The sequence below is a fragment of the Vulpes vulpes genome, chromosome 14 (assembly GCF_048418805.1).
Source record: "Vulpes vulpes isolate BD-2025 chromosome 14, VulVul3, whole genome shotgun sequence".
Lineage (NCBI taxonomy): Eukaryota > Metazoa > Chordata > Mammalia > Carnivora > Canidae > Vulpes > Vulpes vulpes.
This window is the reverse complement of record NC_132793.1, coordinates 130669598-130696595: the sequence shown is the minus strand read 5'-3', so window position 1 is coordinate 130696595 and position 26998 is coordinate 130669598. Positions and strand designations below refer to the sequence as shown.

Sequence of the window (26998 nt, the reverse complement as noted above, 5' to 3'; positions counted from 1 at the left end):
GAGTGGAATTTCATTCAAATTGAACTGGAGGCAGAAAGAGTAGAAATAGATCATTGGTCAATGCCAAAAGTGGTATTCTTGCCATACTTTAGATTTTCTTGAATAAAGTATTCCTTTACTGTATGTTCTTAGCACAATTCCCAGTCTTTAAATGATTAAAAAATAATAATTTTCACAGTTTTGCTTGTTTTGTTATGAGATGTTTCCAGGCCCCCCTCCCCCCCTCCATGCTGCCATACTAGAAGCAAAATACCTACACTTATTTTTATACCATTCAAATTGGATAGAGCAATTATTACAGGCAGAAGACTGGTGATAATGTGCCATGGAAAGAGGAACTCTGACCTTAAGGCTACAAACAGTGGGATGTGCTCAATAACTGATGAGTTAGTTACTGCCTGAGCAGCCCCAGGGCAAATTGTTATATTAGGTTTGACTTTGCAAACAAGCAGAGACTTTTAAAAGATGTTGTCTATTAGTTCCATTTTAAAATCGTTAAATTATTGGCATCTAGATATCTCTTTTTTTGGCATCTAGATATCTCTTATTTTCATTTAAACATTTCAAAGCTTTTAATTAAAATAACTAAAATTAAAAACAAAACACTGCTCTACACCATGCTCACCACTTTATAAATTCACTGGCATATAGACTCTTCAACATGAAAATTTGCTTACTAATTAAATAGCACTTGCACACCCAGTAGATCATTTCCTGGGACATGCATTCAAAGGGTGGCTTGAGAGGAAGGAAGAGATGAAGCAGAATGGAATATGATTGCATACCTCCAGAACAGCATTTCCCCCAAACTTTTGCATGCATAACAATCATCTAGGGAGCTTATTAAATAGTAGGTTCTTTTATCCAATCACCAGAGATTTTGACTTAGTAAAGCTAAGATAGTCCTGGTAATTTGAATTTTTAATAAGCATCTCAAGTGATTTTGAGGGAGGTGCTATAAGAAACACATTTTGAGAAGTCCAGAAGCATTGGGGTTCTAATCATAGTGACTGAAATGCCAGACAGGATATTGAGAAGGAGCCTGAGGGATTTCATACAAGAGCTGAAAATAGAACAGGTATATCTGGTCATGATGGTTCACTAATACCCTGCTCAAAACATTTCTGGTGCCTAAAACTCATGTTGAATGCCTCTGCCTTATAGTGGTTGTACCACATTCTGCATTTAGAAATTGTAATATATAATGGTTTGATTTGCTTAGTAAGAGTAGAAAAGTGGTGGAGGAAAAGGGGTATAGAATGGTTCTGCATTCACTTTCAATATCCCATGCATAAAAACAAAGATGAAATGAAGCAAAATAAAGTTCAGGGTTAGGTAGTTTTCAAAAATTCAGATATACTCTGTATGTGATGCAGATGCATAATTAAAGTTTATTAAAGTAGTTTTGCTCTTAAAAATGTGTCATTTTGAAGAACATTTTTAATCATAGTTTATTAAAACAATATTCCACTAGATATACTTGATATACTTTATTTCTGGAATTTTAGATTTTAATATGACATATATTAATCTGTATTATAGTACCAATTATAATAAAACATTCCACATGTGGCATTTTCTTATTTCATTATGTGCTATTGCACGAGATAATTTCTTATATGCTTTATATTTAAAGCAGCATAAACACAAAATGAATGCTACTCTAAAATTTATAAAAAAAAGTATGACATCTATTGCCATTGATGCCTCTGGTCTTATAGTATTATCTGTGATGACAGAAAAAAGAAATTACATGACAGTTTGATGTTTCATACAATGCATGTGTCTTTAGATTTGAATTTCTGCAATGAGAAACCTCCAGAGAACTGGAATGCAAAAAATATGTTGAACTACATAATTTCCAAGTTGTAGATTCTGTTTTAGGATAAGGGAGAAAAATCAACACACATGCACGCATACAGGTATCTGCGAACACACAAACACAACGTGCATATATTGTTGGTGGAACTCTTTGCAAGTCATATGTTTTGCTTTTCAAAGGATTCCTCATTACAATTTAAACAATTCAAAAAACTCATCTTTTTTTGGTTGAGTGACATATCATGGCAATACAGTAGAATTGGAAACTGAGTTGTGGATTAAACAAAAACAAATTATGAGGAAAGCCTATAAGATTGAGATGCTATCCATCAATTATCATCCAAAAGGGAAACAGAAATGTGGCCTTTCAGGAACAGAAAACATACAAAATCTTTTTGGTCTTGCTACTAATTCCCAACTTTTGCTACCTCTGTTTTGATACTAGTAATTTTAATAATAACCTTGTAAATTTAATATTTCTTTTTTTTTATTTTAATTTTTGAGAGAGAGCTAGTGGGTGGGAGGGACAGAAGGAGAGAGAGAGAGAGAGAGAGAGAGAGAGAGAGAGAGGGAGAGAACCACAAGTAGCCTCCATGCTCAGCAAAATTGGGACTCTGATCTCCTGACCCTGAAGATCATGACCTGAATTGAAATCAGGAGTCTGACCCTTAACTTACTGAGCCACCCAGGCACTCCTTCATGTCCCATTTGTACTTGCAAAACATTACTATTTTATATTCTCTTTTGAATTAACTCTCCTCATGGGTCTCTCTCTCATTTTCTCTCTCTCTCTCAGAACACACCCCCCCCCCACACACACACACTATAGCCTCAGTTGTATTACTTGTACTCATTCTCTGCACTTCAGCTTAGAGCCCTTCTCTTTAGACAGTTTCCATTTCCTGTTGAAGACCGGATTAGTTCCTTAGTGAGGACTTCAGTAGCACTATTATACTCCATCATAGCACATATGTACCTGTGGTTTGGGTTCTCCACTAGATCATTAGAAACTTGCTCACAGAGATCATAGCAAGTTGATTGACGTATCATGGTGCTCCATAGTTTGTTTTCATTTCATACAAGGGCTATATATATAGTATAGGTTACTTAACAATAATCATGAAACTAAAACATTTTCTCAATGTCACTGAACCAGTAGGTAGTGGAAGAAAGCCCTGAAAACAGACCTGACGTTTTTTTGTTTTTTTTTGTTTTTTTTTTTTCTGACGGTTTTAAATGATATCTTCCTCACCAGTAAATAAAAAGACTTGTCTACTATCTTTGGTGGAATTTTCAGTTCATTCTCTTTTCAATGATTGAAGATTAATTGATTTTTATTCTTATGTGTCTTTTATGCAAACCAGCTGGTTTACTTTTAAGTTTTATGGAGTTTTAATTTGGCGCGTGCAGGTACTCAGGATTGAGTTCATTATACATTCAAATTCATGGTTCATTATAATCATTGATTCATATGACACCATTGTTCTTTATTCATGTATTTCCTTCAGTATGTCTCTTTTCTTTCCCCCTCCTTCCCCAAAAATTTAATTAATTGCATTATTAATATGTAATCTGGTTTGTGTTAATATATTGTATATAAATAAATCGTTCATATTATAGGTCTCATGTACCATTTACTTTTTTCACTCATCAAAATGTTTCTGATCTACCCATTTAGTTCAGTATATATCAATTTTTTTCCTTCTAACTGTTGCATAAAATGCTATGGTATAATTCCATAAATTTTACAGCCATCCCCTTCTTTTGCAATTACATTTAACCATGGTTCATGTCAGTGTGACATAAGCAAGTTGCCATTATTATGGCCAATAATGCTGCAATTAACACTGTTAAGCATTTATTTATTAAGATTATGTTCTTGCTGGCAGCATTTTTAGATCATAGTTGTGCACATACTAAATTTGACGAAGTAGCAGCCATATTTCTGCTGAGAATGTCTGCGCCACTTTTAATCCCAAGAATAGAGTAACTAAAATACATGTTGCTATTTGAGAACAAAAGAATGGTAAACTGGTTCACAGAAACTCAGATACTTTGGACAGATGTTATAGAAGCCCTATCACATGGGGAAGGGGAAAGCCTAGTTACATCTTGATTCTCCCTGAAAGAAGCACCCATTCTGTTTATCTCCTGAACCTGTTGCTTCATTTTCTGTGAAGTTTTCCATATCCACTAATCTACTTAGAGGATATCTGATTAAGGCAATATTTAGGGGCCCGAGGGTCATTTTTAGTTGTATATAGTGGGCACAACTCCTCAACTCTCACAAAATTTTTATGCATAGGGCTTTGGTTTTTTTAGTGGTATAGATCTTATAAATTTAGTTGGTTTCTCTGTATTTGATTCCTGTCAGTTCTAGTTGATTCCTGTCAGCACGATATGCAAACATCCATATCTACAGTTATTTTCCAGACATTTTTCTTAAACTTGATATGTTCCTTATTCCTTTTTTTTTATTACCTTCAGGTTTCTGTTTCTCCTAACCAAATCATAAATAACTAGGGCCACTTCGGTTGGAGAACAGCTGCATTCTTATTCTGCTTTTTTCTGAGCTGTTTTGTCTAGCTGGGAGTTCTAATGGATGCAAAGCTCATTAAAGGGTTTTGCTAATGGTTCTAAAATCCCTACTCTGTATTTAATATTTGCTTAAAGACCAATTAGAATTTGCTTTTGATGTGAAAGACCTATTTCATTTTATCTTTTACTGTGTGGGATAAAGAAACAGTTGCCTTTCCAATCTAAAAGATTCCTAAATTCGTGAAGTATATTTTTTTGTTGTTTGCTGCAAAACAACCAATAGTTTTCTGAGCTCAGTTTCTAATAATACTTCCAACATACAGCCTACAATAAACATCAAATACTTCCTACAATCTGTCCTGGAATGTCTTCTCTCAAAATATAAGTTTATTAAGGTAAGAATTTTACCAAATATTTCCCCAACTTAGAATTTTCATCAGCATCGTTCCAGGCTCTCGTAAGTTTTCTTCCTGTCTTCTTCCTGTTCCTTAAACTAATACCAACTATTTTAGTATTTTCATGAGAGCAGTAACCTGATTTTGGTACTAATTACTGTACCAATCAAAATAGCCTTGATTATGCCCAATAGCCTATCATCAATGATGGTGGCTTTCAAAACAACAGATGTTTTATTTATTGATTATGTCATATATATCCATAGCGAATGTGCTAGAGGCTGTGTTCTGTATCCTTATTTCACATCTCAGATGGAGAGACCAGTCACCACCAGTGCTAATGGTGATAGCAGAGGGAGAAACAGTCTGAGGTCTTGTGCCAGCAATTTAATGCTTGGCCTGCAAGTGACACTTCCCATCTGCTCACAATGTGTTGGCTAGAATGAGTTCTATGGGCCCACCTAATCAGAGCACCCGGAAGTACAATTAATCCAGGAGTCCAAAAGGGACAAAATTGTAATGAAATAATTGGTGAAGAATCTATTACAATTACACAGTAGGTTTTATCTCAGCAATGTAAACATGGTTTAGTTGTATAAAAATCCATCAGCATATCAGTCAGGACTTGGTATAGAACACAGAAGTCTTTCTGCTTTCCAAATGAAAAATGTTCTAATACTGGAAATTGGAAGCTTGTACTGCTGTTGGCAAGGCTGATAGAGTTAAGGTCAGAGAATGCTCCACCAAAAGTCACAGCCAACACCACTAGATCAGGTGGTTTTCATGAATTTACTGATGACCAACTATAGCGAATGGAAAGAACTGTTGAGAAACTCTCCCGTTTAACCTAAGATACATTAAGTAACACTCAAGAATTGCCCCTGAAAGTTATTTCAAACATCATATGAGCATGTGTCTGTCCACAAATACCTAACAGAATAATGTTCTCTCCTCTTGTGCCTTCCAGATCTCCTATGAAATCCTTCCATCGGTGAAAAAAAAAGAAAAAAAAAGAAAAAAAGAAATCCTTCCATCATCAGCTTTTAACGCAGAGAAAGCTAGGTGAAGAGAATTATGGGATTTAAAAGTTTCTAGTTTCTCCTTTGTGAGGCAGGAGAGATCTTAGTGAGGCAGGAGAGATCTTAGAATGGCATGATGGCGATCCTTCATTGATAACAAAAAATTCAGCATGTAAATAAAACTGTATGATCCTATCGCTAGATACAGAAAAAGTGTGGATAAGTATTAATATCCATTCACAGAGTAAAAGAAAAACCCTTAGTCAATATGGAGAAGAAGAAACCTCAAAAATACAGCTATCCATCAGAATTCATAGCAGACGTTATTCTTAACAATGAAAAAGTAGAAGCTCTCAAATAAGGAACAAGGAGTGTTCACTGTCATAATAATTCAGCATTTGCCCTGAGGGCTTTAAACATAAATGCTGTCGTGGACCAGCGAGCAAATCTAAATATCTGTGAATTCCAGGAGTTATCGGTCTACTCAACATTTTCACCTGGATGGTTAATGGCTATCTAGTATTTAACATGTGAAAAATAAAACTTTTAATTTTCCCCTAACCCTGCATCTCCCACCGCTCTGGTTCTCTATTGCTGTCAAACAAGTCATGCCAACACTTAGAGGCTTAAAATTACATTTATTTATTTACTTGTTTTCCGATGGCTTTGAGGATTGCCTAGGTTCAGATGGATATTTTCACTCAAAAACTTTCATGTGGTTTGAGAAAGATGGTGTCTGAGGAGGAGACATTTGAAGGCTTTTTCATATGTATATTTGTGGCACCTGAGATGGAATAGTTTTCATCCTTGGGCTCTTTCCATATCTTCTCTCTATACGGCTTCCTTATATTAAAGAGGTTTCTGTATAGTGAGACATCTGACAAGATGACTGGCAACTCCCAGGTGAGTGTCCTAAGAGACAGGTGGAAACTGCAAGATTTCTTAGGATCTCAGCTGAGAATTCCCAAGCACCACTTCCATTACACTTTAACATTCAATCAAGTCCATCAAGAGACTTTCCAAATTCAAGGGAAGGAGGCTTACAGCTTACAATCCATCTCTCAACAGTAGTGATAACAAAGTATTTGTTTCATATTAAATCTATTTCACCCACCGTCTTTTCCATTTTGATATATAGTGGCTCCAGGCAAATCCAGATGTCCTTTGTCATTTTATCCTCATACACTTTACTATTTTTTTTAAAAATTTCTAGTATCATTAACATACAGTGTTAGATTACTTTCAGGTGTATAATAATGATTCAACAATTCTATACATTGCTCAGTGTTCATCATGGTAAATCATACACTTTACTTTGAACCCACCAATTAAACCTATTGAGTTTACCTTTTTATTTTTTTTTAAAGATTTTATTTATTTATTCATGAGAGACACAGATAGAGACATAGGCAGAGGAGGAAGCAGGCTCCTCACAGGGAGCCGGGTGTGGGACTCCATCCTGCGACCTGGGATCCCGCCCTAAGCCGAAGGCAGACACTCCACTACTGAGCTACCCAGGCGTCCCTATTGAGTTTACCTTTGAAATAGACCCATTCTGACCATTTTCAGCTCTTCTAATACTAACACCTGGGTCCAAGCAACCATATTTTGCCCAGATTATAATAGACTAAACATAACTCATCATTATGTAATCTATGTAGTCCACCCAACAGAGTTATTCTTCCGAAATTTAATTATATCTAATACCTAAATAACTTCTATGGCTTTCCATCTTAGAGAAATGCTGAAGTTCTTAAATAGATATAACACCCCAAATTATCTAGATGCTTGATCGTTTTCTGAACTATCCACTGTTTCCCTTGCCTATGAGGCTCTACCCATATGTACTTTTTTGTATTTCCTAAAGCACACTAACCCATTCTCAACTTAGAACCTTTTGCACTTGTCTCTGCCCAAGAGTCTTATTCTAGATGTCGTTACAACTTTCAAGTCTCTATATATTTCTTTACTGTACTTTAGTCTTCCTGACTTGTTAATTGGATAAAAAGTCTAATACATACTGAACACTGCATATGTATACATTGAAATCCTTTACTTTGAAAAAAAAAGATTAAAAAAAATACAATAAAAAATATAGTTAATTGACCCATATGTATTTTTTCCCAAAGATGTGCTTGCTGAATGACACTGATATGAATAAGACTGTTCTCTTTGTCATACTGAACTTTTAAAACTTGTATTTATACATTTAATTATTTTACAAAAAAACTTGATTTCATTTTTGGAACAATAATAATTTCAGAATGTGTTTAAATTCTTATGTGTGAGTTTTAAATTCACTTAAAAATAATACATGGTTTTGGTGTATCTTTTTCCAATATTTGATATATAATATTTACATATATATACAATAGATACTGCTAAATGTTTTATGGATGCTTGAACAGTTGTAATCTTTAAATATATAACTCAATGTAGGATATAAATATCACTTTAGATGTGCTATTAAAATCAGGATTATCTTGTTACATGATTAGATAAATTTCTGAGCTCTAAGTTTGCTGATCTTATTACAATTGTATTGGCAATTTCATCTACATTTCTAAAAGCATTGTCTTCTGTAATTATCCATAAATGAGTAATCAGTTTGTGATTTGTACTTTCTTCAATACGATAACAATAAAAAATATTTCATTCCACTTTGTGCTATATTAATATCATATTTGTATTTCTCTAGTCTCAGGATGATAATTATTTTAGCTTAACATATTCAGAAAGTGAAAACGAATAGACATTTCTTTAACTTGGATTGCTTTTCCTAATAAAATTAATATAAGTTTAAGGCACAATCTGTATAAAATGCAGACATGAGCAGAGAAAGGCATCATCCATAATCACAGCACATGATAATTAAAATATTAAATTTTAGTGTATTTTTTCCAGGAGTATGTGTGCATACATGTTTCTGTATAGATATATAATTTAAGAAAATTAGGATATGCATTTGATAGTTTCTATTACATATTTTCATTTTCATGAATTTTATACCATTTTAATATGTAAACACTTGTGAGGAATGCATAATATTGTGTTGTATTACTGGGTTCTCTTATTTTGTAGTAATTTACTAAATTATTCCTCTCATATTAGATGGTGTGCCTGGCCTCAGGATTTTGCTACCATAAATAATGCTGCAATAAACATTCTTATGCATAATTCATTGCTCACTTCTCTGATTATTTCCTTAGGATATATTCCTAAAATGGAAAAATTGGGTCAAAGAGTATGGGTGTTTTAATGATTTGGATAAATGTTGCCAAGTTGCCCTCTAGAAAGTTTCCATACATTTGTATTCCCACAAACAGCACATTAGACTACCCATTTGCATTTCTTTAATTGTAAGTCATGCTGAATATTTTAATGCATTTATTAACCATTTGTAGTTGTTGAGATTATTTTCATGGGTGGAGTTGTTTAAAGTGATAATTTGCTCATTGCCTATTTTTATTTATTGAGGTAAGAATTTAATTTTCTAGGTCACATAGGTAGCAAATCGTTTTCTAGTTACAATTTGACTATTAATATTATTTATATTTTTAAGTTATATGTAACTTGTTATGTACATATACTAAAATTTTCTCATTTTTTTCTCTTAACTTTCTATGATTAATAATTATTTCTATAACATGAGATTACATGTTTGCCTATGTTTTCTTTTGGTTAATTTCCATTGTTATTATTTTCATTTCATCATACTAACATATTTATTTTTAAATTTTTCTTTGTAACATATTATTTATGAGTTCTAATATTTTATTTACAAGATTTATGGAGACGTTAAGAGTTTTGATATGTCTTTACCAGACTATGATATTTTTTTACATTTATGATTGTGACTGTGGGTTAGGGAGTGAACAGGGGAGGAACAACATGCCTTAAAGAATACCCTTATTAGGTCAAGGATATAACTTACATTGTTAATTCAACAAATATGTCTTTAAGTTGAGGCCTCCATTTTTTCCCAGCAAATTATTTGTTGGAAGTTAGACTGAGTATTGTTAACCATTTATAAAGTGTAGCCATTCTCTCAGAAGGTGACTGATTTTTCTTGGCAGGTAAAATTGTGTATGACAACAAATGAGTATGGTGAAAATCTCCAAAACCGGTAACAAGCCTTTCAATAACTTAAGTGTAGAATGCCATGATTTTATGCCTTTGTTGGCATTCCTCGTAATGTTCCAACATCTAAATGAAATCATATTGCATTTCTTCTTTTTAAGCAACCATATATTAACCAACAGCTTCCCTTAGAATTTTTCTATGCACAGAGTCATATAAAAATTCTTTAATGTGACCAATGCCTAGCAATGGGTTTAATCCACTATTATAACATAAGATGCTATTGGACAATGAAAATCCAACATAATAGCATGGAATAAATTTTTTGAGATTTAATTGTCCAAGTACAGGTAATGGTAAAGTTTAAATTGTCTAATTCAAGATTCCTGACTAGTTCAAATGTTGCCAGATCATGAAAAATGTAAGAACATTTATTTTGCACTGCAGCAGTTAAGAGAGGTTGTATTAGTCATGGGTCTCCAGAGAAAGAGAACTGTATATATCTATATCTATCTATATCTATCTATATCTATATCTATATCATCTATATCTATATCTATCTATATATCATCTATATCTATATCTATATCTATATCTATATCTATATCTATCTATATCTATCTATACCTATCTATTTATATCAATCATCTATCACCTATATATATATATATATATATAATTGGCTACAAAAAATTGGTTTGTGAGATTACAGTGACTGGCAAGACCAAATCTGCAGTGCGGGCCAGCAAGCTCAAGAAATAATTCACTGTAAGGGGTGGAATATTGCTAAGTATGTGAGGGGATGACGCAGAGTGTGGAGTCTTGGAGGTCTCAACATGACATACCTTGCATATAATCATCTATAGGGCAGAGAAGGATATAGAGAGGAAAGAGGGTAAAACTTTCTTCATCCTTAAAGTAGAATGAATGATTCTGAGGTAATTTTGATTTACAGAGCTTCTTAATTTATGAGTATACAAGAGTCATTGATAAACATCTGTTTACCTCACAGATAACATTTTTCCACATTTCACTTCTGTATAGACTGGCCTTGGTAGTCTTTAGTTCAAGTGAAAGTTACTCCAGAACCTAGAGCTTTAGATTTTGTTTTCATGACTGTGCATCTTCAAAACCTACAAAAAAATTAAGATGCATTGTACTTGGCACAAACTTAAAATGTGAGCTGAGTAATAATGGCTTATATTCTACTACATAATTCCAAATGAAAGATTGATCTTCCTTCCATGTTGATAAAGCAATCCATGTTGTAAATATCAAATTTGCCTCAGCATCTAGTGTATCACAACCTTTTGGATAGACTTTGAACTATTCCCCGCATACAGAAGTTAAATCATCATGTAAAAAATGACATAGTTTGGGGCCTCTTTTAAGATACATAATCTGAAAAATATCATCAAGGATTTCATTCTTCATCAATATGTATAATTTGGCAGATAACTCACTAATTGGTCTTTATAGAGATTATTGTCTTCAAAGCTGCCAGTTGATTGTGCTCTTTCATTCTCAAATTCGTTGGGAATGTCTCATCATATGAAGTTAGCTGCCAACTCTCAGATAATTTTATCTGAAGCTGACATCTGTCTAAAACAACCTGGACACAAATTTCTAATATTTTATGGAGATAATACTCAAAAATTATCATGTTTATTTTTTAATAATTAGCAGAGAAAAAAATTCTGTTTGCCTCTTAGAGACATTATGGAAACAGATTAACTGTAGAAAGACATACCAATCTCAGAAGTTAATGAAACTGTGAACTTTGAAAAGTTCACAAACCTTTATTAATAAATATAAGCTTGTTTAAATCCAGTAGTTACTCTCATTTCATAGGATTTGAAAGATCTATGAATCTCTACAAAAATTTTATGCTTCCATGAGCATGCCGCAAAAATAGATATTTTATGTTGATTATGTTGAAATCTATTTTTCTTGTGGAACATGGTGTCAGAACTATAATTTCATAAACTGCAATAAAGACATCACTGGAGAATATTCATTATCAGCTTTATTGGTCTTATTTCCTCTTTAAAAATCATTAGGTAACAGAAGAGCTACTAACATATGTATTTCACCTTTTTAATGATGTATCTTACTGATTTTAATAGGCATCGCTTATCAAGGCAAATGCAAATAATCTCATGAGGAATAAAAATTGAATATACAGTCAAGAAGCCAAATGTTAGACACAAATAAACCTAGACAAAGAGAGGTTCACCCTCTCATCGAGGCCACCATTTTACTTCTTTATCTTTAAAAGCAGGGACAATAAATCTTCTGAGGAGCTGCTTTACATGAGGGTGAATAAAAATGTTAAGTTTTGATTAAGAAAGAAATGTGACAGCAGTTGGAAGACCCAGGAAAAGAGTATCTGCCTTAAAATATTCTAATGTACAATGAGCAAAATAGCATCCAAGCAAATAGGTCAAATATACACTAAAAATATATTATGTCTCCCTGAAAAAAAAAATACAGGCATGTAAAAGAACTTTCACCCAATTTCATGGGGTTCACAGACTCTCATTTATGATCTGCTGAATTCATGAACTCTAGCTTATTACTCTTCCTTTATGTTACTTACCCTTCTTGCATGCTGCACAAGAATTCAAGCTAAATTTAATGCTATTCTAGGGAAACGTGCTGTCTTGAAAGTTATTTTTTTTCACTATTACAGATTGACCAGAGTAGCAAAATGATGAAAAGAAACCAAGGAATTTGAATAAGGGACAAGAGATGATATAAAAACATAAAAATATTCTATTTTTTTTTTAATTTTTATTTATTTATGATAGTCACAGAGAGAGAGAGAGAGGCAGAGACACAGGCAGAGGGAGAAGCAGGCTCCATGCACCGGGAGCCCGACGTGGGATTCGATCCCGGGTCTCCAGGATCGCGCCCTGGGCCAAAGGCAGGCGCCAAACCGCTGCGCCACCCAGGGATCCCCCATAAAAATATTCTAAACAAGAGTGTAAGATCAGCAAAGATATAGACCTGTGGATCACAATAGGAAACTCAAAAACTACCCAACAACATAGGAACAATATATTTATAATGTGTAATATATTCCATATATCCCAGGCTTCCAATTCCATTCCTTTCCCATTTAAATAACTATTGGCTAAAACTCTCTTCATTAAATAGTTTTTCTTTTCCTGATGATATACACACCACCTGTTATCTTTCAGATTTCTACATGTGTGTAGATATTTATTTCCCTTCCCTTGGCCAGTTACTCTATCCCTATCCTTATACCAATGTCACACTATGCTACTTTAAGAGTCAACCTGATAACATGCTAGAGTGCATCTCTGCTTCTTTGGCTTTTTTTCAAACTATCTTAGTAGTATACGTTTTTAAAAATAAAATGCATGGCACATTGTGAAACGTCACAAAAATCCCTTTTGGTGCTATTTTTTGGGGGGTATTTTATTGATCACTTAGGCTGTTTTATGATCACTGGGGGAAACTGATGCTGTTTTATGATCACTGGGGGAAAATGATGCATTAGGTCTTCTGAGGATGGAATATCTCTCCATTTTCTGAGGTCTTCTCTACTGTGCTTTATTACAGTTTCACTATTCATTATGAAACATTCTTATACATTATTTGCTAAATGTCTTGCCAAATAAAATATAGCTTCTTTGTGACTGTAAATTATATCATATAACCAGTTGTTCATATAGTTGTTGCTCATGTTAAGAAATAAAGTTGGCTTTTTAAGTCATATCTAGTGAACTTCTAATATTCCCAATTTTTTTAAAGATTTTATTTATTTATTCATGAGAGATGCAGAGAAAGAGGCAGAGACATACTCAGAGGGAGAAACAAGTGCCCTGAGGGGAGCCTGATGCGGGACTCGATCCCAGGATCCTGGGATCATGATCTGAGCCAAAGACAGATGCTCAACCACTGAGCCACCCAGGTGCCCCTCTCAATTATTTATAATGATTTGTCCACATATTTGTGTGTGTTTTCTTCTAAGAAAATCATTGATGATGAATAATGGCAGTCTTATTTTCCTCTTTCAATTTCCTATGTATTTATATAATTTTATTTTCTTTTTGGAACATGTAAAGTCTTCAGTGCAAAACTCAATAGAAGTGGAGACAGAGGGTATTACTCTCGGTTTTAAAGAAATACTTCTAACATTTACCTATTTATGTTCATTAATATTTTAATACTTAAATTGTACAGGTACTATTCATCAAATTTAAAAGTTTAACTTGTTTGTTCAACAAAAAAGTTAATTGTCTTTTATTTGTGAAGAATTGTCTGAGGTACCTGAGATACATCAATAAAGAGAAAAAGGCAAATTCTCTATCTTCATGAAACTTACATTCCAGAGTTTCTAGATCACTGGTAGGTTTTATTTGTTTATGTCTCCTAAGTAAGAATACATGTTAAATTTTATAAAAACCTTTTTTTGTATCATTGAGATGATTATATTTTTCTCTTTAATCTTGTAGTGGACTTCATGACATTTAAAAATATAATATTTAAACATCTTTTCATATATAAGAGAATTTCAGTATGGTTAAGTGTTGATTTCAAACTTTTAATACATTGCAAAATTCAGCTTGCTAATTCAATGAAGTTAAGAAAATGACACAAGCATATCTGAACAGAGGATCACAGAGGGATCTTCCTGCATCATTTCAGTGCAGTCCCAAATTCATTAATACCACACGATAGTTGTTTTGTTTTCAGGTTTAAATCTGTGTGTATGTGTGTGTGCATGTGTGATTCCTGTCCTTTAAAAATGGCAAACTCTTGGATTTCCAGGACAATATCTAACACTGCCAAAATGGCCTACACCCAATATTATTGACCTAATTAAAAATCTTGAGCTGGGAAAACTCTAAGAACTAAAAAGCCTAATCTCTATGCCCTTGGTCCTCAAGGTGGGATTGTGTGCCATTTGTGTAGTAAGCCATTTCCTCTTCCTTTTTGTGAAGATAGTTTTAACTTTTTTTTTTTTTTCTTTTAGGATCTTGTTTATTTATCTGAGAGAGAGAAAGAAAGAGCATGAGTCGGGGAGGGCAGAAGGAGAGGGGGAGAAACAGACTTCTTGCTGAACAAGGAAGCCCATGAGGGGCTCCATGCGGAGTCTGAAGTGAGGTTCAATCCCACGACGCTAGGATCATGACCAGAGCCGAAGGCAGATGCTCAACCACTGAGCCACCCAGATGCCCCTGCAATTTTTAAATTTCATATTGCATTGACTTCTAATTTTATCTTCATTATTTTTCTTTACATTTATTTTTGGTATTTATCTTATTCATGTGATGCTGCCACTATACTTCACTCTGTTCCATTAAACAGAAACTCGAAGTTACCCTTGATTCCTCCTCACGACCCCTCCACATGCATGCTTTTATCTAATAAACGTCCCTCAGATCTGTGCACTGCTGCCTTTCACACAAGGAACTTCATAAATGCTGCTTCTTTGTGCTGACTTTTCTCGTTCACTCTGTCAACTCCTAAAGCTCCAAACATTTAAACTATTCCTTCATAGCATTGATCACAATTTCTCATTCTTTTGTGATTTATTTGATCAGAATTTTGTCACTAGACTTACATCTCCAGGAGGACAGGAACCCAGTCTGTCTTGCTCACCAAGATGATCCCAGGTCTTAGTAACTAGCAGATATATTTTTAATTAATAAATAAAACAAAATATGGGCAAATGAACTCAGCTACTGGATTAAGAAGACTCAAATTTGACTCTGTAAAATACATTTTAATTCAGATAAACAAAAAAATTACTACATTTCGGATGTAGTTGATCATCATTTTGTTGGCAAAAATATTGCAGAGAAGATTTAAGAGCAATAAAGATTACATGGGTTGACTTATGATTATTCCAATTTGGAAGTACTAGGATTAGCAGTATGTACAAAATAATAATAATAAATTATAAAATAAAAAGAAAAAGAGGCATTTATAGACTTAAGAGTGGTTCGATTCATTCCATTCAGAGCACTTGATACGGCCTGTATTTTGTCATCTTGTTGATAAAGTCATTATACCCAGTTTACATGTGTCAAATGAAATGTGTAATCCTTTAGAGCAGCTTATTTATTTTACTTTTTTTTTCTGATTCAAGCACTGTAATCGTTAGGTAGATGACAAGTGATAAAGTATTGATATGGCCTGTATGGTTTGGCTGGGCATTTTGCAGAATAAAGAAGAAAAAATGCCATTAAAAATATCAAAGTGGATACAACCAGAGAACTAGACACACTCTACTTCATGAAAAGAATATAGTATATATTTATCTTTATTATTACTATTATTAAAATAATATTTATTCTCGAGTGATTTTTAGGATGATTGAAAAATAAAGAGAAAGAGTCATAGTAAAGTACATAACGAATAGTAGGAATGATGGATAACATCTAGAAAATCTCAGGACGTTTGTTTTGGTTTTACACTTTCTGCCACAGACTTCGGGAAGAGTCTTTAAAACTCTCACAGGCATCCTGTAGCAAGTGAAATAAACTCCTGTGCTTTAAAATGTTGTGAATGAAATTTTTAGTCAGGTTGCTTCTCTAAGAAAAATCAATAAACCCTTTTAATAATGTGGGTCAGGCTATTTCCACACTAGGGTTTGAAAAAATAATGTTACCTTCAAGGCTTATTTTTTTCCTTTTTCTTTTCTCTTTTCTATTCCGAAAGAATTTGAAATAACATATGCCGGTTTTTTTTTTTTTTAAACATATATTGGTTCTTCAAACATCCAAAGAGCCAAACACTTCTCCGTATCAAACGTCTGTCCTTGAACTAGGAGAATTAAAATTTGCTGATATAGCACCAAAATATTTAGGAAAAGAAGTGAAGAGTATATTTCAGCTAATCAGATTACATGCAAATATTCAGCCAATTGGCTCATTTAATAACCAATGACACTTTTTTTTTTCTTTTTAAGCAGCAGAGAATGTGACTTCATCTTGTGAACACGATACAAGTTATATTCCCCAAGTAGAACTTACTCTTTCAACAGCAGAAATTATCATTGCATTTTGGGCCCTAAGTCATGGATGAATCATGATATTTCTATAATTTCATTTAGTGAAACCATCTACTTTCTTGAAGTCCATGCCACAATTGGTAATTCCATGAAACTAATTCCATGGGCCACTGCTCCCATAGAAAATATGACCCAGAGAGGAGGAGACATGTAAACAATTACAATAAGATTCTTTTCTGAAGAATAGGGAAGGACACTCAACAAAAGATGAATATTGTGAAGATAGAATTGGAAACTATACTGTGGAATAGCTTTGTAAGTGATTGGCTCAAGGTGATAATTAAGATGAGAAAAATCTAAAGATATTCTAGATGACTTCCATAGTTTGAGCCTAAATTGTATTCTTGGTCTTTTATAACTTAATCAAACTCCCTGGAAAATTATAACTAAACACCAAAAATATATACTTTAAAATGGCTTTATTTTTTTATTTTTTTTTAAACGGCTTTAATATTTACTATTTTGTTGGAATGTCAGCTCAGTGGGAGAATAGATGGGGAAATTGCAGTTGTTACCACATCTCTTTCACTCATATTTTAAACCAATAAATATTGAATAAAAGAATAAACCTCAAATATCAAGTTTGTTTTTATTTTATCTTATTTATTCGAGAGAGAGAGAGTATGGGGAGAAGGGAGCAGATAGAGAAAAAAAAAAGCAGAGAGCCCAACTCAGGGTTTGATCCCAGGACCCTGAGATCATGACCTGAGCTGAAGGCAAGTGCTTAACTGACTGAGCCACCCAAGGGCCCCAGTATCAAATTATCAAAATTTAAACAGAAAAATTACTGATGAAAAAGCCCTAATAAACAAAAATATAAAATTGTTATGACAATTTTGAGTTTATTTCTTTATAAGTCACCCATATATTATTTTGTATATGGTGTAAATCAGCAAATCTATAAATTACAGGAATATTTTGATATCTTCTCACAAACAAAACACACAAAAACACACAAAGAACCCTAACTCAAGAATGTAGTCTTTTATAGTTGTTTCAAGAAGTCACCTCCTCTGGTATAATATTGATAAAAAAACAAATTATATTATAATAATAAATGTAAATAGTAGTTTACATTTTTGGAGTATTTGTTATGTTTCTAGAATTTTATATCTATCACCCTAATTTAATACTCAGTTATATGATTTGATAATATCATCATCCCCATATTACAGATGAGACAAGTCAGAAACAGATGACTTAATTAAATTGTCTATAGGTACCACTATTTAGTCACTGAACTCGGACTTAAACACAGAGTGGTAGTTTCCAAAGTTTGTACTTGGCCTTATTGCGTTAGGTAACCTTTTAATTAAAGTAATGATGATAATGATGATGATCATGATGACAATAGTGATAAGTAGGTTATGTTTACTGAGCATTCGTCTTTTTGTGAGGATTTATGCAAAGTGCTGGGGTTGTCTTTTGCATAATTTGTCAAATTAAAAACTCATAAACATCTTAAAATAGGGTTACTCTTATTATCCCTACTTTACTAATGAAGAAACTGAAATACCATGTGTTTACATTTACACATCTAGTAAATGTTAAACTCAAAAGTTTAATTTGTTATGAATTAATGCCAATGTAATTTCTATTTATTAAAAATGTGCTTCTGGGACTTTAAAAGTATTCTTAGAACTGCACAAAAATACTATATCTTATCCTGCAACTGAGTGCTACACTGGTGAAGGTATTGCTTGGTATGAACATTAAAGTCATAACCCTTTTCAATGGAATGTAGCCAGCACTCTCTGAGGATGAAAATTCACATTCAGCTCCTTCCTCATACCTCTACATGCACACACACACACACACACACACAGAGTCACAAACACAACCACAAATGCACACATGTACCAGCACATGCACACACACATACACATAGGGTGATGAATGCATCTCTAGGTAACATATATATGAAATACACATTTAAAAAATTTATTCCTACTAAAAACAACCAGATAGGAGGAAAAAGAAAATATATTCTATATTTTCACTAAAGTTTTGATGCAGTAAGAAAAACTCAATGACGTGCAATTGTGTGGCTCAGTCAGTTAAGCATCTACCTTCAGCTCAGGTCCTGATCCTGGGATCCTGGGATAGAACCCACATCAGGTTCCCTGCTCAGTGGAGAGCCTGTTTCTCCCTCTTCCTCCACTGCTCCCCCTACGTGTGCACTCTCTTTATGTCAAATAAATAAATAAAATATCTTAAAAAAAAAAGAAAGCAACAGCTCAATGAGTAGATTAAAAAATGAAGGGACAAGACATAAAACCAAAGAATTTTGTAATTAAGGAAGATGTTAAAAGTATTCTTCTTTTCATACTCTGATATTTTCATCATCCTTCATCTTTCATTTTTTTGCAAGTCAGTCTATTCTATTTTCAAAAGTTTGTAGTTACAAATGTCTTCCATATGATACATTTAAATTTTTTATTATTATTTATTTATGATAGTCATACAGAAAGAGAGAGAGAGAGGCAGAGACACAGGCAGAGGGAGAAGCAGGCTCCATGCACCAGGAGCCCGACGTGGGATTCAATCCCGGGTCTCCAGGATCGTGCACTGGGCCAAAGGCAGGCGCCAAACCACTGCGCCACCCAGGGATTCCCATATGATACATTTAAATCTTGATTCCTGGGCAGTCCCTGTGGCCCCGCGGTTTAGTGCTGCCTTCAGCCCAGGGTGTGATCCTGGAGACCCAGGATCGAGTCCCATGTTAAGCTCCCTACATGGAGCCTGCTTCTCCCTCTGCCTCTCTCTCTCTCTCTCTCTCTCTCTCTCTGTGTCATGAATATATAAATAAAATCTTTAAAAATCAGTCAGTCAATCAATCAATCTAGATTCCTTATCTTCTGGTCTTTATTACAGTTCTTCCTTTCAGGAAGAATGACAATAATGATAATAATGTACAATAAGGTTATTCCCTTATATATAACTATCATCTTGAAGCTCAGATTTTCCTCTTGAATGAAACACTCCGAGTTTTTCAGCCATTTTTTATTTAAGCCTTCACTTTTACTTCTCCTGACTGTAGAGGTTCTATGACTTTTCTCTTCTAGCCCCAGTATTTTAATTCTACACTGTGGTTACACTCCTGGTCACTAATATACTTTCACAGGTGAATAATATGTCAAGTGTGGCACAGCTGACCAACAAGACATACCAAAGAGGATAATGTAGGCAAAGACCCCTGAACTACACCATAAAACTATAATCCCCAGAGTGACATTGTAGAATATATAAAAAAAGGTCCATAATTTATTGCAGTTCCTCCATTAAGAGGAGTCTCTTTCTCTCCTTAAGTCATCTCTCCTCTCCTTGAGTCTCCTTAAATTTAGGATGTCCTTGTGACTTGCCTGGACAACCAAGTCAACATGGTGTGATTTCTAAGCCTGGGTTTAAATGCAAAGGCTTTGCATTTCCATTTTTCCTCTTGGTATACCTGTCTGGAGTTCAGCTGAGCTAGAGAGAGCTGAATTGAGCTGTCAGATACAGGACTGGTTGATTAAGACAATAAGCCAAAATGGTGATAAGAGTCAAGCTTGTGATCACTTCCTGCATTAATATAAGGAAAAGACTAGCTAAATTGGACAAAGTATGGACTCTTCCCATTTCCTTGAAGGAAAGGAGTTTTGGCAGATTTAGGTGGATGGCAGAGATGTTTGGGATCATCTCACTGCTGGAGACCCAAACAAAAGGTACCTGTAGTTTTTCTGGGCCTACAGGCAAAGAGGAGGGAAAAGAGGGATAAGTTAAGTCTAGGAAAGTGTTAAGTACTAAGTCAAAGTGGAAAAGATAGCTGCAGAGTGGCCACTTCCAGTCCTCTGGCTTAAGGTGCAGAGACCTCTGTGCATAGGCTCTGTGAAAGAGGCCTCTGAATGAAAGCACCTGGGCTAGGAACACAGCTAGGCATGAGAGTATGGTGGGCCTGCATCCTTGCCTGCAACCCTCTTCAGGTGCAATGCATGAAGTCTAGAGTGAGAAGGGAAGCTTTTCCCCTTGAAGGAAAACCTTTGGGATTGCCTATGGTGGCACCTGAAAAATGATACATGGATTTTTGACCAGAAGCTGAACTCCTCAAGCCTTGTCACTGATGGTAGTTAAGGAAGTCCGAGACAGTCCAGTAACAGATGAAAGAGCCTGTTGAGCATAAAAGCTGCACACTTAATTAGTGCCTGAGGGAAGCACAACTGAAATCAGCAAAGTCTGACCCAAATCAGTAGAACATTCCAGATCAGCCCAGCTCAAAATTATCAACCCATAAAATAAGTTACATGGATGTGTGTAGCTTTAACCCATTCAGTTTTGGTTTGCATTGCTTTGTTAACATACACACAAAAAGGGACACCTGGGTGGCTCAGTTGGTTGGGCATCCAACTCTTGATTTTGGCTTGGGTCATGATCTCAGGGCCATAAGATTGAGTCCCACATTGCACTCCGAACTGGGGGTGAAGCCTCCTTAAGATTCTCTCTCGCCCTCTGCCCAAACTCTGCTCATGCTCACTCTCTCTAAAAACAACAACAACAAAAAAAATAAAAACCATACATGGAAAAGCTAAGTGACACAGATACCAACTAAAAATCTTTAAATAAAACCCAGTAAGACATTTGAAACCATCTAATCATACTGTAATTCAGAGCCTTTGGTTTTATATTCCCAAAGGTTTTTTGAAATCAGTGCTACATGCCTGTCATTTAATATTCTCTTGGATTTCAATAGTCATTATTTCAACGTCACTTTAGATACTCTCTTAATTTTGCTGTTGGATTCTCACATTTAATTTTGTAACTTTTCCCGCTCACCATCACCATGCAATTTTTCTTACCATATTTTGATCTCCATTTCCCAGAGAAAGAAAGAAGCTAAATATTAAAACATCTTATACTATGTATTTCTAAAGTTATAGTGTACTGATCTAAATTTTCATAAATATATAAGCATTTTATACACTCATATGTCACATAATTTTAAAGATGAAAAACTAGCAAAAATCCTAATTCACAGGTTTCTAGAAAAATCAAGTTCTCTTTCTCAGTATGAGAAAACTGAGGTCCAAAAAGAAAAGAGAAATGATAAATCCTCAAAACTAGTAAATGGAAAAACTATGACTTAAACCTTAGTCTTCTGAATATAAATCAGCCAAAAAAGGAAGGCCACAATAAATACCAAAGCATTTATTTGGGGTCTCAGGTGCAATTTGGGGGACACAACAACACAAAACTGTACCACTTCCACCATCCCAAGAACAAAAATCATGGAGTTTTAATAAGAGACTGCTTGCCTATATTTTCTACAAAAAAACATTCAATGGTGTTAGTAGCCCAAAACGAATGTTGGCTGAATACACTTGGTTACTAAGTTTATTACTAAGCAGAGTCTCTTACTGTAGCAAGTTGCAGATGTTTGGGCTCAATCTTTGAATTATTTGCAGTTTGGTCCAGTTCAAAAGTTCATGATTTCTCTGGGTGAGGATGTGCATAAAGCTCATCTCCTTAATGACCTCCTGGCTCCCTTTTAAAATCCCTTGACATTGTGACCCCATTTCATTTCACTTTTCACAGGTATATCAGCACTCTTTCAGAATTTGTAGTCATGATGGTAGCACATTTACAATGATAAGTTGTCATGTGTTCTGACACTGTGGCTATGGGAGAGCTATGATAGAAATGAGATAGGATTCAGTAGAAATGACAAGATCATTTATTACTCTATTGATTACCCATTGTTCTGCATCCACTTACTGTGAAAATTTGGGGGTATTTATAGTATAATCTATAGAAATCTATAGATTTTCTGTGCTTAATCCAAGTTACAATACTCATTTTTAGTGTAATTTTAGTAAGCTCTTTATCTTCTTTCACTCTAGTTATTTTATCTTGTAAACTGGAAGTGAATTTAGTACGGATCTCCTAGGGTCATTGTGATGATTACCTGTGATGAATATTTAGAGAGACGGGCTGTAAGAAGTACTCAGTGTATACTCCATCCTTCCTCTCCATGAGGAAGTCTCACTCTCATGAACCATACAGTCTGGTCTTGACGTTTCTACTTGAATATCAAGTAGGGACTTCCTTTTGTTCAGTTTTAAGTCCGCAGGGCCCCTGTCAAATGTCACATGCCTCATAAATATTTGTAGAAGAAGCAAAGACGAGAAAGAACTGGGAAGAAAAGAAGGGAAGGGGAGAAGGAAGAAAGTGAAGGAAGAGTGAGAGGGAAGGAGAAAGGATAGAAGAATTGAGACCAGGGGGATTTTATGCGAAACATCAGCATGTTTTTATTCAAGTGCTTAAACTCCGTAAAAATATTGTAAGCCATTGATGAAATAATTGAAGATAAAGAGAAAGAGATCCTTGTATTGTAGATACCTATAATGGTTGTAAGCCATCATTTGGAATTTCCAATGTCAGTAAAGAACAGTTGCCACCATCTTCTTAGCTCTTCAGTTTGGGCGTAAGATATAAAGCAGTGTATACCGAAGTGATTTGCTAGAGAAATGGGTGAGTCAGAGGCAGATACGGCCTTCACTCTTCCCCAAATTCTGACTTTATTAACTCCGTTTACATCTCATGCTCATCACTAAAATGACTTCTGCCTAAACAGCAACTAGCTTTCTCAGTTTGGACAGAGATTATTTATTATGTTATTAATCTTTTCAAGAAATAAAACCTTGGTTTGGGATTCTATTTTTTATGTTTATTAATTTATGCTATTTATTACTATTTTCTTCATTTTTCTTACAAGTTCACTTGCTATTCTTTTACTAGCTTCTTCCAGTAGATACTGTGACAAGTGAGTTTTAGATTTCTTCTCTTTAAATATAGTTTTTTTAAGGCAAATATTTGTGTATGTTTATGATCGTAACACCTTTCCACAGTTATAGTATATTTTTATTACCTTTCTTCCCCAAATACTTACTAGTTCCAATTATGACTGAGCCTCCAATATAATTATAACCTAGTTGGCTCATGGGTTATTTAGAAAAGTATTACTTAGGGATGCCTGGGTGGCTTAGTGTTTGGGTGGCTGCCTTCGGCTCAGGTCATGATCCCAGGATCCTTGATCGAGTCCCGCATTGGGCTCCTACAAAGAGCCTGCTTCCCCCTCTGCCTCCCTCTTTGTGTCTCTCATGAATAAATAAATAATTTTTTTAAAAGAAAAGTATTACTTATTTTCCAAATATTTATCAAAGAATTCTCAAACTATGCATTTATTATGGATTTTTTTAGTAAAATCTTCTGGAGTTAGAGATCATGGACTGATGGTTTCAGTTTTTTAAAAAATATTTGAGACATTCCTTATGACTCAACATGAGTCAGTTTTTAAAATATCTCTGTGCATTCTAAAATAAAACATTTTGGCAGTTATTGGGTACAGTCGTTTAATTCTCCTGCCAAATTAATGAAGGAAATATTATTATAATTATCCTGTTATTCTCATTTTGCAGGAAAGACCATGGAGACAGGCTGGTTAAATTCTGCCCAAATTCATATATAACTTGTAAGCAGTGAAGCTCCTGGGGAATTAGGTCCAGAATATGTCCTCTTAAACCTAAGCTATGTTATTTCATTTGTTATATAATAATAATACAAATATTGCATTGAAGGTTAAAGTACAAATAAAAGAAAACTTTTAGGTTAGGTTATATGAAGACTCAGTGGTAAAATTATATGTAATCATGGGAAGAAGAATTAGATTTCCCCCCTGTGTGATACCAAGCGGTATGTTAGGAGTAATAAAAGGAAGTTGCAAAGAAATAAAAAGAAATCGCACTAAAAAACATTCCAACATAGCTATCCAGAGAAAATAGAATTCTTTAAGAAACACAAACTCCTCTAACCTAAGACTTTCAAAATAGCTGAAGGACCAGTAAGTGTAGCAAAGAGAATACGAAGAGCGATTGTGTTTATAGGCCACATACATTTTAGCCCTATCAGCAATATCTCCTACGGTCAGGAGATTCTATGACTATCGATACTGGCACATTAGTTAATGTTTCATACTCTCACTGATCCCTTATATTGCCCTTGAAATATTGGTTTTTCTCAGGAAATAATATTTGAGTTGGTAGCATAATAGTAGATCATCAAATGCTGCATTTTTGTCAAATATTAAGTGCAAGAAATATTGTGTTTATGTGTTCTGCTTCTTAGTCAATATTAAAAGCTATAAAAATGATTAAACCTTAGGAAAAATAGAGTCCCTGAAGAAAGATGAGAAACAACGTATATCTAAGAAAAGACGAAGCTGAGGAAAAGCTTGACAGAAGTACTAAATATTTGCAAATAAAACAAAAACTCAGAAAGAAATACTAAAATAATTCCATATTCTACCTACCGACCCTTTCCTTTAATTAACAGGTAATGCAGATTGTAACCAGATTTAGAAATAAGGGTTTGGTATCTGAAAAAGTTTGGAAAACATCTGACAAGGGCAAATTCAGGGTGAATTATATTGTACCCCAATGCTGATACTAAGAGAATATTTAGGGCTTGTAGGAAAATCCAATGAATTTGCCTTGGAATAATGTGAAAAATCATCTATGACAGGTCACAAGTAGCTACGGATTCTACATATAACTCTTACGTCACAGCATCCTGTCTCAAAAGAAAACAGGAAAGACTTCAATATGTTTGTGTTTTGGGACTGAGACCCAAGTTGTGACAAACCACCCTTGACGAATCACAGAGGTACAGAGCTCATCCATGTACCCTGAACCGTTTCCCCTGCTCAGTCTTCTCAGATATGGCCAGATTTCACCATCACACTGACCAGGAGTTTCCTGGAATTGCCGACACTGATCTCAATATCAGAGCCAGCCACAGGATCTAGTCATTGTCTTAATAAATGGGAGCAAGTGATTATCACCCTGGGGTTCCAAAGTGTACCAAAAATGTGGCTGGCTATGGATAAATCCGATGGTCCTCCACCCAGTGAGTTGTGTAGGCTTGACCTAGCCGTTAAGCCCAGATCAAAAAACAAACAAACAAACAAACAAAAATCAAAATTAAATCCTCACTTCAGTGACTGAAACTTTGAAGACCACTTATCAAGTCAGCATAGAATTGCCCTGTACTAACAGTGTCTTGAAATAGATGTCAGGAGCAGGCTTGCGTGCCTTCATGGCCTTTCCCTCCTTAAATGTACTGTTTTAAAATTTCCTACCCAGATTCCAAGAGAGAGAGAGCAATAACATGGAAAATTACATTGGTCAACAGTTGTACTTTCAGTCTTTTCATTAGTATTTTGAGTTCTGGGGTCAAAGCAGTTATTTGATGCGATTCCTGTGATAGGTGAAAAAAAAGCTAAATGATGATTTTCAATTAATGTTTATATAATTCAAGACTGTGCTAATACAACTACAAAGTGTTGCAATCCCACACTACATTATTCAGATATATTTTCTTGATATATTGAAATATGTCTCCCTAGGGATGCATGGGTGGCTCAGGGGTTTGGCGACTCCCTTCAGCCCGGGGTGTGATCCTGGAGTCCAGAGATCGAATTCCACATCAGGCTCCCTGCATGGGGCCTGCTTCTCCCTCTGCCTGTGTCTCTGCCTCTCTCTCTGTATCTCTCATTAATAAATAAATTAAAAAAATATGTCTCCCTATATTTGAGTAATATTTTTGGTAAAGAGCACTTTATTTTATAAAAGACTTTGACAATCTTAAGAATCTCTAACAGGTTAATCAGCAAGGGAAAGACTTAAGATACAGTGATTCATAATAAGACACAGTGGAGGAATTTAAGGGAATTTAGCTTAGGAATGTAAAGTGATTTCAAATCACTGAAGTGCCTTTGAAGGGGAAGGAATGACCTTTGTTTTGGTCATTCCTTTGATGGGAAAAGCCACGATTAGCTGGCAGCTTTTCTGAGGAACTGGATTTTGATTCAAAATAAGGAAGAACTGACTATTAGAAGCTGAAGTTCAATGACAACTTATTAGATGCAGTTATGCTGCTGTGGGTTGTAGGTTGAATCAGTTATTCACTATCATCCCGTTTAATTAACTCCAAGTTTTTCTGAAGGATCTTTCATAATGGACTGCAATTAAAGTAGCTAAATCTAATCAAAATATAACTGGGGAGTA

At 34.6% G+C, this 26998-nt stretch overlaps 1 long non-coding RNA gene across 1 annotated transcript in view; it reads left to right on the top strand.

Moving 5' to 3' along the window:
• LOC112923469 (uncharacterized) overlaps positions 1 to 8433 on the top strand; it is a 76870-nt gene extending 68437 nt beyond the window's left edge. Inside the window, exon 5 of the long non-coding RNA XR_011996811.1 lies at positions 5722 to 8433. This is a non-coding gene — a long non-coding RNA (uncharacterized lncRNA). The remainder of the gene's footprint in view (positions 1 to 5721) is intronic.
• The last annotated feature ends 18565 nt before the right edge of the window (positions 8434 to 26998 follow it).